This window comes from Lissotriton helveticus, chromosome 7, assembly GCF_964261635.1.
Source record: "Lissotriton helveticus chromosome 7, aLisHel1.1, whole genome shotgun sequence".
In the NCBI taxonomy this organism is placed as follows: domain Eukaryota; kingdom Metazoa; phylum Chordata; class Amphibia; order Caudata; family Salamandridae; genus Lissotriton; species Lissotriton helveticus.
In genome coordinates, this window is record NC_136068.1 from 1,552,749,644 (window position 1) to 1,552,763,082 (window position 13,439).

General features: G+C 40.7%; 1 protein-coding gene across 1 annotated transcript in view; it reads right to left on the reverse strand.

The window, feature by feature from the left end:
- The window catches only part of PTPRH (protein tyrosine phosphatase receptor type H), a 779,225-nt gene extending 772,969 nt beyond the window's left edge, over positions 1–6,256 (reverse strand). Inside the window, exon 1 of the mRNA XM_078655031.1 lies at positions 6,145–6,256. The gene's annotated coding sequence lies outside the window, so the exon portion shown is untranslated. The remainder of the gene's footprint in view (positions 1–6,144) is intronic.
- Positions 6,257–13,439: the final 7,183 nt, after the last annotated feature.

Genomic DNA, 13,439 nt, shown 5'->3' on the forward strand with positions numbered 1-13,439 from the left:
GGTGGTGCAATGGGCTGCAGCTTGATACTAGAGGAAGCCAACCTCTTTATGCCCTTCTTTGAGAACAGGTGGATATAGGAGGAGGAAAATAATCCCTTTAAGGCTTCCATTAAAAAGGGGTATCAATAAATTGATGAAATCTTCATGTTGTGGAGAGGCCCAGAGGCATTTTTTTGAATGGTTGAACCATCGTACCTCTGATTTTAAATTTGCAATGACATACAATTTATTCCGGATTAATTTCCTTTATCTAATGGGACAAGTATACAAGAACCTTTTAATGGTTAACTTGTTCACTAAACCACCAGATACAAGCGCATTGTTACCTGTCTCCCGAGGACCATCCACGGTCATTAAAGGAAATTCTACCATATGGCCAATTCTTGAGGATTCAGAAAAATTGTTCTTTCAAGGAGGATTCTTGCGCAAATGCCAGTAGTCTCTCTCTGAAGCTTACAATGGAGGGGGTACCCCAAGAAACCTGTTAGCTCTGTAATGAGAAGAGCATGGTACACTCCCCTTGAGATATTACTTTAGCTCAAATCCCGACAAAGGACAACTCCTTTGATATGTGTCCTTATATTTAATCCTAAAGCCAACACAATAAAAAGGATTATTAAGAAGCACAGGAAAATCCTTTCTCATTTTGATCTGCCAACAACCATTTTTTCTTTCAAGAGGGGTAAAAACTGGAGTGATTCTTTAGTAAAAGCATCACTCCAGCCGATGAACATTCTTTCGCAAATGATAAGTTTACCTAATCCTGTTGGACATTTCAAATGTTGAATTGTCTGGCATGAAATTTACTTTTGACACAAACAAATCATTCGCTTAATGACATTGTGTTTGCCCAAACAGATTTTTTTTTAAATTGAAATACAAAAAATGTGGTCTATTGTATCAAATGCCAGTGGGAAGAAGTGTATATAGGCCAGATAACTCGGGCAGTGAAATCCCGGATACTGCAGCACAGCTCAAGGATAAAATGCGAGACTCCGGTTGCACCTTTGGTACAACACCTTCAGGATTTGAACCATTCAGAAAATGACTTTCAGTGGGCAGTTGTATTTTTAGCCTAACTTGACAGGAGAGAGGGCTCAGCACTTTCCATTAAAAAAAAACAAGAAGTGAGATTGATTGAGAAATTCTACCATCGGCATGAATGAACTTGATGAAATGAGGTCTTTAATTTGTTAAGTTCCTTTCAGCAGTGCAGAGTTTATTTTAATTGATGAGCAAGCATTGTCACTCCTTTTAAAACTCAAGGGTTGTTTCCCCTTTACAAACTCACAGGGGCCCCTAGGGGTTCATTTGTACATGAACCGTGCTTGGTTCAAGGTATTAAAATCAGTGTGCATACCTCTAAAATGGAGAGTCTTGAAGACATGACTGTGTAATCAGATGAGGTATAGGATGAAAGTAAGAAGTGTAGTGATCCAGTCCGAGATGGCTGCCATTTTTGCGACCTCTATTAAAGGGGTCCTTACATTTGTTAAGTTCCTTAAATTAGGAACAAAAGAGGACACATTTATGAACTCAAGTCAAATCTCTGAAACAAACTTTTAAGGACGTCTTGATATTCATTTGTATTTGTGACTTGTGTGTTGATTCAAAGACATTTTTAAAAAACAGAGTCCATTTTGCAGTATCAGGATTGTAGATAGCAATGTTTGTAAATAACTCATAAAAACGTTTTTGAAATTCCTTGTAAGTATTTAAATATAAAAATATTTATGAAGCCATTAACGTGGAATTAAATAAGATACACATATAAATAACACAGAAGAGATTTAGTCTAAGATGGCCATCATGGTGCACGCAACCACATCTTTCTTGAATGCTTTGCCAACATACTGTACATTTATTTGCCTCCACACGTCCAATTGGATCAGACTCGCCGACGCCGCATTTTAGAACAGAGTACTTGGATGCATATGGTGCGCTCTTTTCATTCCTTCTCAATGCGCCAGATCAGTGGAGTATTACCACAGGTGCTTGATGTACAAGGGGACCCCAAAAGACAATACACAAGTGAACACCTCAGGCAGAAGTAGAATACAGAAATTTCAATTGTAATGACGTGGCATGCTGGAGGGCAGATATAGAAGAGTTTTACTCTTGCATATATGCATTGTTGGTTAAGGAGTACTGAGGAGGAATTCACATTATCTGGATTTTCGAGAGGTACATAAAGGAGTTCTTTGCCAGTTGGCAGGTTTTGTAAGTTTCTCATTCAGGGTATTCAAATGAGGGCGTTCACACTTAGATTATCATCCCCTAGCACGGTATTTAGAAACTTTTTTTTGGTGCATGTTCTAGTCACACTCCGGTAGGATCTTTGTCCACAGTGAATATGGGCAACAGTGAAGGTGCACTTTGGATGGTCTCATGCATGCAGGGTTGTAGACGGGCACATCTTAAATAATGTGCCTGATTTTTTACAAGACAACCAACTGTTCAGAGAGAAAAGACACATTGTGCACTATATTACAACCTGGCCGACCTTTAGCCAGGATGCATCCATAGAGGTGCAGTGTAAAAAGTACAAGTGCCTTCGGATTTTAATCAGTGATTAAAGTTCGTTGTGGTTTATGCAGAAACTGTTCTAGTCTTTCCTTCAGTCCTGAGGAGGCCAAGAATGTTTGGGCCAAAGCACTTCGACCTTTCATGTGGAAGATGTAAACTACTCCTCGATTGAGGAATTCAAATCGATGTTTTGAGAGACTGTTCCTCTACAGATTTCTTTGTTCTTTATATGGACTTCCTCCTTGTGGATTAGGGGATGTAACGTACTGTAAGGGATGGGCTGAAAATAAACCTGGGAGGCCGAATGTGTTTCTCAATTTTGGCGTTTTTATCGCGGGAAGACAATGCGCCAAAGGAAAGTGAAGAGAAATAAAAAAAAAAAATTGTTGGGTATGGTTTGTTGGTTTCTGTCTTTTAGGTCATCGTCTCATAGGTAATCTACTTTTCCTTCTCTTTGGTTCCCGGTCCGGACTCCAGTGGTGTGTCGTCCCCCAGTTGTCAGGAGAGCAAGGTAAGTAAGATGGCCTGAATAGTAGGTTTGTAAGTGATAGGGACCATCACCACACCCAGTGGTGTGGGAAATAGAACCTCTTTCGCTCTCTGGTTATTAACATCTAGACCTTTAGAAAAAGGGGGGAGGAATGTGAATAATGAAAGAAAACAACATGTGCAGTTTGTCCTGCTGGCTTTGTTAAACTAACTATGTGCCTCTTGTTGTCTTGTGGATCGTTTGGGTTTTCCCCAGATTTCCACCTTAAATCTCTCTTTCTCGGGTTTTCAGTAGCGAACCTTTTTCTATATCATGATTTTTTTATTAGTAATGACAATTTAGAAATAATCAAGCAATAGTAATAATTCTGGCAAATATTTAGGAAGGCTCTTTTCTTTACTCTTCTTTACTCTTCTTTTCTTTTTCTTTCTTGGAATTATTATCTTTATTTGAGCAGGGACTCTTCTTGGTCCCTATTCTCTACTCGTCTCTGACCCCTCGCGTGTTTCCCTCCTCCTCCCCATACTATCTCACTCTAATTAGGACTTTCTTGTGTTTTCTTTTACCTCCCCGTACTGCCCGTGAATCCTCCCTTCTACCTCCGTCTACGTACCAGGAAAAACCGCAACTCTCCTGAGTTGAGGCGGGGAAGTTAAGCCTCCCATGGTGACCACCACTCTTTGCTCCAAGTCTCTGGAGCTTTGTCAACTTCACACTTCTGTTCCCCAGTTATGGAAACTAGACGTCAGTCTCCATCCTCCAGGTTGGCATCTTCGTCCAAGTCTTCTCTGCTGGGCTGGTTCTTTTCTCATACCTCCTCCTGACGTGGACTCACGTCCTCCTTTCTGGAGTCTTCCTGGTGTCGCCACCATCGTCTCGCCTTCAAACCAAATGCCTTTTCTTGACTTCCCACACTCGCTGGTAATAGGCCACCAGTGTCTATGGATCCGCCTTCCTCCTTTGTTAGTGATTCTCTGCCGTCCAGGTTAACCCTTTCTTTTTTTACAGGAAACGGGCCATTGGAGCAATTCACCGGGGTGATGATGACGAGGTAAGTGAGGGGGCATTATGGGTGTTGGATTGGGATCCTTTAGGGACGTTGAGTTATTTTCGGGGTGCAGGGTTGATTCATTCCTACACATACATACCAACAATTTTCGAAAATCATACACAAAGACGAGGAGAAATTGTTGGTTGATAATATGAAATGATATGAATTAAGTGTATGTTTGTAATATGGTCATGTATATATATAGAAGGTGAAATGTATGCATAAAAGAATTGAAAGTAATAATGCACTATACAAGAACCATAGCACCATGCAGCATGGGTTCTTTTCGTTTAATGTTTTTCTATTTACATTATCAGAATTTTTTGGAAAACTAATGATGAGAAATACGTTTTTTCCAATAGGAGACTGCTCACCTATCGATTTTGCTATGCAAGGCATGTATGCCGATCGGTTCCCTCGTGTAGGCCATATTTGTTTGTTGTATCGTATCTAAGGCTCCCTGTTTTCCGTTTTTACGGATTTTTACAGATAAATACAGGCAGAAAACAATGTGTTTTCTGTCTGTATTCATTTTTTAAAGTGGATAAATACAAAAAATGTTGCTTCTTTTAAGTGACTCTACGTGCTGTCTTCCATTATTTATAGGCAAGCAGCTGAGCAGATGAACAGCATGGTTAATTAAAATACAGGATGAAATCTCTTTAAATAAGAAATGTATGGTATAATGCTAGTATTTACCAATGGATGCATTGTTATGTAATATTTAGCAACTTAAATAGCTAAAACACGACAGACATCAAAGTAAGAGGTGCACATCTATCAGTTAAATAGATATGGAAATGTACAGTTTTACAACTTAATCTATATGCAAAACACTAAATAAATATGGACAAATACAGATAAAATAGCCACAAAATAAATCTGGATAAACACAGACGGAAATGGCCAAAAAGTAAAAACCATAAAAACGGGAGCCCTAATCGTAACCAAAGCCTTGTGGGGTGATGTGCGCAAACCCTCTTTTTTGGTTATAGTGGAGGAGCTGCTAACATGGCACTATTTTCCAGTAGCGACGTCTGACTACAATCGTCTGTTTAGTAAAGATTGAGCAGTTTCGTGTCTGATGTAGTCTTGTGGCGTGGCAAGGTATAAAGGGAACAGCCCTGTCTCCTAGTGTGAGGTGACTGAGGTTTATTATCGCTTCACAGCCACTGTCTGTGCACTTGGGGGTTAGGAACCCTTAAACATAGGATTTTCCCCATCAAGATCATAAAGCCTCTTTGGTGGAAAACCTCAAAATCTGTCGAAGGGCTTCTGTATCCAGTATTATTGGATCGGTCTGCTGTAACTTCCACATTTACCACACCATTTCCCCCAAATTCCTTTGAGTAGACACACACACTTCCCTACAAGCCAACCTTTGTAACCTCCCCAAATCTGACTGCTATAGTTGTGCCATTCAACATGTTTGCTATATATTTACTAGGGTGGTTGGTCCTAAAAGCCTGCCCTTCCCCGGATTAAATGGTCGATTGGCGCTCTCTTTTCTTGACCAAAGTTTCTGGTATAATGTGCTTTAAAGGGCACCATTATTCACTCACTTTCTATAAAGTTCTTTGGTTGTGAAACTACAACTCCCTCTAAAGTGTGTTTTAAACCGCACATATTTCTGTCCGGCTTCTGGCCATTTGTGTTTTAGAATGTAGCACTAGCCCCAAGATTCCTGAGCAGTCCCCCTTTGTGCTGTAGTATCCACACGCCACGCAAATATCACTCATTTCGGTTTAGAAAAGTTGACAGGTACGGGCTGAACTACTCACACCTGAAATGGGAAGATTTAAAATCCCCATCATGTGAATACGTGACACCTGCACCCAGTTCCTAAATCCGGAGCTTCTTTTACAAAGTAAAGTATTCTGATGGCATTGTACACCAACATTTCACCTCCCAGAATGTACGGGTTTGTCAAGGAAAAGCCAGGCCTGGAAGTAGTGCAATGACACAGGGGGCACTCGCCGATTTCAACTGAAGGCTGCTTCTCAAAGATATTTAATGTGGCCAGCGCCCCTCTGCATATCTCTTCCTCCCTCTAGCTTGCTGATGCGGTCAGCCTTACCGACTCTTCTTCCTTTTGTGCAGCAGCCATTTCCTGCTTGGCCTGAAGACATCGTCACAGGGCGCCATTTTTGTCTGGGCTGTGGCTTTCAAACTGGCAACCTCACCAGAGAATATATGCTTGGAGGCAATGTTAAGGGGCCTTCTGTAAGAAATCAAAATAATATAAGAACACTAAAATGAAATCATGCCAGTCATTAGAGTGAAGATCAATACGACAGAATTTGACAGCAGATAAGGGAACTTACGTTTCCTCTATGCGGCCTGTGACATTCAGAAATTCCTGGAATTTAGCCAATAAAACTGTGCATGTGGAGTCTTGTAGGGTCACACATGCAAGGTTATCTTAAACTGACACGCCCTAGGATGCAAAATGTTATTTTAATAAGTCAGGACATACTGACATGGAGTCACGTAGTAGCTACCATGTGGTAGCACTTATGCTCATTAAACACATACTCACCCTATGGTGTAATTATAGAATACAATAGGAGCACTGGAATTATGCGGCAGAGGAGGGCCAAATTATATGGCAGGGTCGAGTAAATTATTTGGCGAGAAAATGCAAATTATGTGGCTTACTGCGACAGGTTTTATGATAGCATTACGTCATTATTTTGTCATTTCTACACTTGTTAATATGGTCTCGGAATTGGTTGCCCCTAATTTGATCTAGATTAACAATCTAATATAGCAATAGGCATAAAAAAAATTACCAGTCAATCTTTGCAAAGTGCCTTCAACTGTGCGGCAAACATGTTGCAGCACTTAAAGTAATTTTTGAACAGTTTGAACTAGAAACAAAATATTTTGTGTTTTTAAAATAAAATCTGCATCTTATGCAGCAGATGTTGGATTATGTAGCAAATCTATACTTATGCAAAAAATGCAGCGGTCACACAATTGCACAATTCCAGTGGCCCTGAATATAAACTACAACAGACACACAAAGAAATGATATGTAAAACACTTTCACACATTGGCGTAGGTAGGTTACCATTTGCCCTAGTGTAAGCAAAATAACTGGGCCCCCTCACTAGGGTAACATTTCAGTAAGCTGTTCACCCCCAACACTCCTCAACCTCCTCTGACAGCCTGCATATGCCACATCAAAACTCACTATGATTCTCATACACACACTGTTGTATTTACACCCCCTGCGCTTTCTGCACATCAAAACCATAACCCTACAAAGCAATAAAAACACTAATAGGTGTGGCCCTTATAAAGTGCACGCACACAAAGATATAGCATCTAGGTACCCAACACACACACACTGCTGCCCTCACACAGGCACATCCCTCATACTGCAGTCACATAGGAATATGCTTCACTCTGCATTCACATGGGCACAACTTTCAACCTGTAGGCCACTTACCCTGTACCTGCTCTCACCAAACACACTCTTAATCATGCATTCACACAGGAACATTCCTCACAATGCACTCACAAAACATAACGGCTCTCCTGCATTCACACAAGCACACTGCTCTCACATAGGTACCACTCACTAGGAAGGAGAAGAATTTGGACATATGGTGGCATTGGAGACACATGTTGACTATCTAGTGCATCAGTTCACTCGTGTTCTTCAAAGCTCTTGAAGTAAGCTACACTGAAGCCTGAATGTCCACTAAGGCTATCTAATCTTCCATAAGCCACACTTGAATAAGCATTGCACACAATGTGAGTTTGATCGTTCTGGACTTTTGCAGGGTAGAATCTAGGCATTACATAATTCCAACTTGCGTTCTAAAAAACAAGGTGGTGATTTTCTGTGCCCACGCAAGCATATGCTAAAATACACAAGATACATAAAGAAAGGAATGAAGAAAAACAAAAGAAAAAAATATGGCAACTAAGGGCTTGATTTATTTTTTGTCAGGTGGACTCCTCTCTGCCACGGTGACGGAGAAAATGACTCCATCGCCATGACGGAGGTGCTGCTTGTCTAGCAGGCATTTCTAGCATTGGAAGTAACTACCTTGACAGTGGTTCCTGTCAATGCATTGTAAGTTTGCCGTATGGCTCTGTCAACATGATAGATCCATATGTCTAAAGCTTTAAAAAATAAATTATTTTAAAATTGAAAAACCCAAAGCAATGTTTTCATTTTGAAAATAAAAAAAATAGTGTCCCCTTTGCTGTGGGAGTTACCTCCCATGGCAAGGGGGGCATTGAGCATTTTTCAATGGTGACTGGCATTGAAAAACAGCTGTATGTCCACCATCGAAATTAGGTGGGCAGACATTTAGCCGAACCTCTCGCAACACTTATCCTGTCAAGGGGTTTGACCATGGCAGAGACAGAGTAGTCTCCAACTTCTAAATCAGGCCGGCAGACTATTATGTTGCCCCAGGAACTCAGTCTCCATTGTGATGGAGTTCCCTGTCCGCCAATATATAAATCAGTCCTAAATGTGGGTGACAGTGCATCAGTAAAAAAAAAAAAACAGTAAAGCTTCACACTGGTCTGTCATCTTGGAACAGTAAAATATGTATGCAGAATACAATTTCAAGATGGTGGCATGCTTTTGAATCTTGCAGCAGTGATGGCTGGCACTGCATAAGAAATATATGGGCCAGTAGCAATGGGAGCAGACTTAATTAGCACTAATCTACACTTGCAGGTAAGCTGCTGGGGGTTGGCCTAAAGGAAATCTCTCCTGAGTTCAGACTTCTCTGTAAGCTTTGCCGAGTAACCAGGCAAAATACTGTTACTCAGTTTACCTGCCATCCTAAAGACCAGCAGTTCCCTACTCAGCAGAACCAAACCTTGGCAAAGAGGGGTGATCCACTCCCCACTTCTATCTATATTGTTCTGAAGAGCTGAATAAATATGTGAATGGCACTCTTTGTGATGAATAACTGAAGTGGGCTTACCTAAATCCCATTTTCTCCAAGCATGATTTTGTATTATTTCTGTGAAAACAGGAATCTGGTGAGACAGCTAAAACAGACTTCTGGTCAGACCTATAACTTACACAAATAGATAGAGCACGGGTAACAGAAGCACAGGCTTCTGCATCAAACTTACAACACCAGTCAAGGCCTTCATAGCCTTCCCTGAAACATATGGAACAAGTGTGGTAATACAGTGCCAGCAACTACAAGCTTCCTTCAAAGATACGGAACAAGTATTCTGCTGCAGGGCCAGTCAGTGCACGCTTTCTTCAAAGACATGGAACAAGGTGGAACTGCAGGGCCAGTGCAAGCGTCCTTCAAAGCCATGGAGCCAGTGCAGACTTGCTTCAAAAGACATGTAGGAAGTTGACACTAGGCGGCATCAGTTAACACCTTCCATAGATACAGCGAGCAGGCAGCATTTCAGATTTTGTATAAGTGTAAGAGTCAGCACCGTGTGTGAAAAAGTACAAACTTGACTCACGCAAAGCAAGATCTCCACACACAATCTGGGTACAGCATCATGAAGGAGTGCACACTTTCCTCCCATCCATTAAACAAAGACCTATCTGGTCGGAAACAATACAAAATTCCCTCACATGTATAGAACATGTACAGCAGTCCAAGCCTGTGTGAAGCACACACACACAATATGCTGCATTTGGCAGCAGTCTAAGTTACATTCACACGCAGCACAGGTACAAGATGGTTATCATTAGGGAAAGCTAAGTTATCCTCACATATAAAACAGATATCACACTGGCAGCAGTGTCTAAGCTTATTCCAGGAAGAAAATAGCAAGAGAAATGTACAGAGGTGAGTGAGCCATTAAAGGATTGAGACAGATGCTAGGCTCTGGTTCAGGTTTAGGTTCTCTTTAGCTCTCAAGCCCAAAGTGAGCAAAGCTTTCTTGGGGATTCTGCCTGCTACCCATGCTCTAACTTCATGCACCAAGAATGAAAGATAAAGCCTTAAACTTTGATATCAAACAAAAGTGAGAAAGGTACACCAATCAAGTGGCTGGATTACAAAATGTGAGATCAGAAAACTTAGACTCGATCCTGGATTGGCCACTTGAACATATTGTGGGATCCTCAGCAATGAATTAATCTTATTGTGCTTCCAACTTTTTCATTATTTCACATGAGAAAACCTTAACATGAGTGATGATATTGCTTCTTGTAAAATAAGAATATAGCCCACATATAAGTGTACACGAGAACTAATTTCCTCTTGGTTCACTAATGGTATCATCGTAAGAGTGGGAGTCTGAATGTTTCTTATTCATGTTCTAAATAAACACGTCAATGCAGTAATATAAAAACTCACAAAATGAGGACTATTGTGCAAACAAACTCTGAGCATCCCAATTTGGACGTTCAGAGATGTTATTCTGCTCTTGTGCTATTCATTTAGGGAGGAAAACCCAAAAGGTTGTAAATATTGCCCTCCCCCACTAGATAGTGGCATGCTTCACATCCAAATTGGGATGCTCAGAGTTTTAGTTTGCACGATAGTCCTTCATTTTGTGAGTTTTTGTGTGTAGCCTTGGAGAACAAGGGAAGACTTAATCTCTAATCCTCACTTCTGTGTGTTATAATGCAGTGATATAATCTTATATACTAAGGTAAAATACTTGTTAAAGAAATATACTTTTTTGAATTTTCAGACATTTTTTCATAATTTTACATAATATTTGTTTCCGTGCTAAATGTTCCCATGATTCAGTTTGTGCCTAGGCTCTTAAACCACCAAGCCAGACTCTTAAATTGGATCCTCCTGTTCATTTGTTGGTATGCCTACCTCTTCTACAGTGCTGTGTATAACTGTTACTCAAGTTAACCCTCTCTCAGTATCTCGGCCAAGGGAGCAACATCTTGTTTTCAGAGATTCTGTCGGGTTTCTACAGGTCTCAGAAGGCTAACTAGGCCTACCTCTGATTTTAACAAGGAAGAATTGTTAATTAGTGACTCCGAGAAGTTGTTTAAAGTTTCTTCTACATTTTATTACATTAGCATAAATTGAAACAAACAATGCTCAAATCATTCATTTTCCCAGTTCTAGCACTGTGTCCTAAGTAAGTCTATGTTCTTTTACTAACTGCCATTGTCTGCCCTTCAACAGGGATATTACTGTGACTCTCTTGTCTTCAGAAGCTACATAGCAGTATGGTCCCTACTTCTTCATTTACCTCTGCTGGTGTCAGGTAGCCAGCGTCAAATGGCAAACACAGCATTGACAAAAGTGAGCATGCACATGAGAAACAGCAAATATCATCACCACCGAACAACGAGTTGCCTTTGCAACGCGAGCAGAACAATGAATGCGCCTGAACCATGCTTTCCATTTACAACGTTCTCCCTGCTGTTGCGGGCACTGGAGTTAGAATAGTAAATTATACTATTGCAAAGTCAAGGCCCCCCTTCAAGGCAAGTCATTGTAATGACTTGCGTTGGAAATGGTACGCGTGGTTCAGACACATTCGTTGTTCCACCTGCGTTAAGGAACGCATGGGAAAGGAAAGCATGCTTGTGTCCTACAACCCACGCGCACTGCTCCGCCATTTAGTCTGCACGCATTGAGGCCTTTGGAGAGCTCCCTCAAGCGCCTCAGTACATTCTGGTGCTCCAAGTGTGACTCCTCCAATTGAGGGAATCGAATGGATCTAATAGTAATTTCCTAGTGCTGTAAGAGCTCCTGTGGCCTTAGCAGTTAGTGGTGCTAAAACAATTTTCAAACTGGAGGTGCGGCTATCAATTTTGCATCACTGAACTCAAAAGGATTCTGAAAAAACCAAGCATCACAAAAACAACAAGTGTTGTTTATGAGCCACGCCCATTCAGCAGGCGAGTGGTATGGATGTAATATGTAGCTGGTATTGTATTTAAGAGCACACTGCACCACATATATATACTAGATCATTTTGTGATAGCCATTATCATTTACAGCAAGCACATTTAAATGAAAATGACCACTGGATTTGCACAGACATACAATTTTATATAGAAAACTATATAACATACGAATAATAATGGATGGAAATTGAGTTTCGGTGAATATTTGTAATTTTAGCATCATCAAGTAAAGTGATTTGTTTTGGCCCTATTCAAATCTTTGTTTCCATCAATCCTTAGAATTTGAAAAACAGTGCTTAATGTGGGCTTTCCTGTCGATTTATTTTGAAATATTTCTAAAGTTCATGTATAGTTGTTAACATTTTGTGTTGAGTTAGAAGGAAACAATATCCTAAAGTCTTTTCTTTCGCACCTGCAAGACTGTCGCATAGATCACTTTACAAAATGCTCATACTTTGCTGTTACACCAATAAACACCAGTCTCCATGTTAAAATAATAAGCAGCAATTTATCAGAAAAGTAGACTGACATTTGACCTCGGTCTTTGAGCTCAGAGCAAATGTGACAAGATAAAACAAAATTAAAAGTCATCTTTACTGTTTGTTCACCTGCAGGAATCCAGCATGGTTCTTTAGGTGCCCTCTCCGGGCTCACAGAGCTGTTGTAGTCGGCCCTCTTCCCACCTCCCACTAAATTAAGGAGCAGGTATGTACTATTTCTATTGCTGGTAAAATAAAGGCTTGTCAGACTGGGTTGCAGTTGCAAATCACGCATAGAAACACAGAAGAGAAAATCAATGTAAAAGGAGCAAGGTGGAAAACAGGAAGGGTGTGATGGGTTAAAGAAGAGATGGGCGGAGGTTTGGTTCTCCAAAGAACGTCTCCCATTTCAGCTGTGGCCAATTGGATCACTGGAGGGGTATTGTCCAAACTGCCCCCAGGCTTCGCCTGAGCAAGTAGGACATGTCAGCTTTCCACTGCCTCCTCTCCCCCGGGGATTCCTCAACTTCTTGGACAGTTTAGAGAAACAGACTGCTCTATGCACACCAGAATCCTATCTGTAGTCTTTGATACTACATATGACCAACATGGTCTTCTACTTTGCTAATCTTTTTGCACAAAATCATGTCTATAAATTGAATTGTGTAGTGTACTGTATTCCTGATGGAGTTTATTTGGATGTTCCAGTGGGAAACAAATGTGTTTTTGCTTTGCTGAGTGAATTTCCTCTCCTTGTTGCATCCGAAGTTGAAACCACTTCAGAGGACTGAAGTGCTATTTTAGAGAAGGTTCCCACATCCAGGTGGTCCCAACATGCCAGTGAAATAGGAGTACACTCATTACTGACCCTGATAAGATTATCCAGCTATCCTCTTCGGCCTGAAGCTAAAGAAGTTGTTCACCTTGTTATAGCTGCCTTATTAGGAAAAGACATTCCTCCATACTGCTAACTTACCTTTGAAGAAAACCTGAAAAAAACATATTGGTTTGTCGGGATTTGCGAGCTGTAAATTCTCTAGTATAGTCTAGTTTTCCTGT